Here is a 1,529-nt window from a genome sequence, read left to right as displayed (position 1 = left end):
TTCAAAAAAGAATGGGCACAGAAGATAGCCTACAAAGGACATCTTTTGCTTCAAATGCTAAATTCTCTATCCCTGCCACCCTTCTTGATGTTCACATCATCAGCTTCCCACCTGCCCATATCTGCAACGCTAACACCAAGCCCCCTAATTCCACACTCCACCCTGAATCCTTGGCCCAAGCCCAGCCCTGCCCACCAATCCCCAAGCCTGGGCCACAGCAGGGGAGATGAGACACCAAAGTCTTAAACAAACACAAGGGACATGGATGCAGATGCCTGCCTCAAGGACAGCAATCAGGTGGCCTTACTGGCCGGCATACATCTCAAAGGCAAAAAGGTATTTGAAAGTATATGAAGGTCTGAAAGCAGCTCTGGAGTGCTGGAAAATGAGACTAGAAGACAAACAAAGTCAGGGAGGAAGTGGCATGGAGTGAGCTGAAGTAAAAGCTAGTTCCACTTGTAAAGATTCCAAGTGAAGTGCTGTAATCTGGTGGAAACGAGGTTTACAGCAAAGGGAAGAGGACTCTTCTGTGAAGAGTCTGGTTGGAGGAGGGAGGTGTTTAGGGGTATCTAGAAGAGTTAGTTCCCAAAGCAGCAATTCGCAGCAATTCCAAGAGGCACAGTATATAAAGGTGTAGAAGCTGGAGCAGCAGAAGGAAGCCACAGGCTTGAACAGACAGAAGGACCTACAAATGAGGAGAGATGAAGCTGAAATAAAGCCTTTCCTTCTTCAGCAAACCAGAGGCAGAGAGGTCCTGGGCAGCTGTCTGGTGATTGTGCTCTTAACTTTCAACTGTCTGTAGATGAAACACAACGTATTTGGTCGTGTTTTCCTGGTTACCCAAAAAAATGACACTCTCCAGGCCTTACCCAACAGCTGATTCACCATCAATTAGTCCATATCAGAGCCTGCTGAGCCTCACACCTCATGCAGTCACGTACCAGACGGCTCTGGAAAAAAAACAATACGGTGTGAGCTGTCAAAGTCCTCTCGGTACCTGACCTCGCCCTCTGGGGTAGGTTTCATTTCAAAACTGAAAGGGACTGAAGGGCTGGGGAAATCCAAAGATCAACAGAGCCAGGAACAGGTGGTTCCCAGCAGAAAAGTGTCCCAGGCTGGAACTCAAAACAGAAACCAGACCACTGATAAGACATGGTTTATGGTGTCTGTCTCCAAGCCTTCAAATGCCATGTATATTATTTTCCAATATTTACAGCAGGGCATGACCACACTTATCCAACTCCTGACACTAAAAATCTAATTCTCCAGGTGCTCAAGCAACTTCCTTGTTGTATTAAGTTTTAGAGCTTTTGGGTAGCTCCAATAACTAGGATACCAGGAGACTTGTGAAGTCTTCAGTCCTTCACATGGGCCACATTTTAATCGCGATGAATTTTATCACATCTTCCTTCATTTCCCCATGAACCCTTGGCAAAATTCCTGTCTCAATAAAAAATTTCTAAGTTGTTCATAATGGCCCTCTCACTGGAGCACTATTCAATACAATAAATGTCTAGTTAATCAAAGAA

At 45.5% G+C, this 1,529-nt stretch overlaps 1 long non-coding RNA gene across 4 annotated transcripts in view; it reads right to left on the bottom strand.

Annotated features, from left to right (window-relative positions):
• The window catches only part of LOC105812106, a 31,474-nt gene that overhangs the window by 14,892 nt on the left and 15,053 nt on the right, over positions 1-1,529 (bottom strand). For all 4 annotated transcript variants that reach the window (XR_001137593.1, XR_001137595.1, XR_001137594.1 and 1 more), the window contains one exon: positions 870-950. This is a non-coding gene — a long non-coding RNA (uncharacterized LOC105812106). The remainder of the gene's footprint in view (positions 1-869; positions 951-1,529) is intronic.

This window comes from Propithecus coquereli, unplaced genomic scaffold, assembly GCF_000956105.1.
Source record: "Propithecus coquereli isolate 6110/MARCELLA unplaced genomic scaffold, Pcoq_1.0 Scaffold243, whole genome shotgun sequence".
Lineage (NCBI taxonomy): Eukaryota > Metazoa > Chordata > Mammalia > Primates > Indriidae > Propithecus > Propithecus coquereli.
The sequence above is the reverse complement of the archived record's forward strand: the minus strand, read 5'-3'. Positions and strand labels throughout refer to the sequence as shown.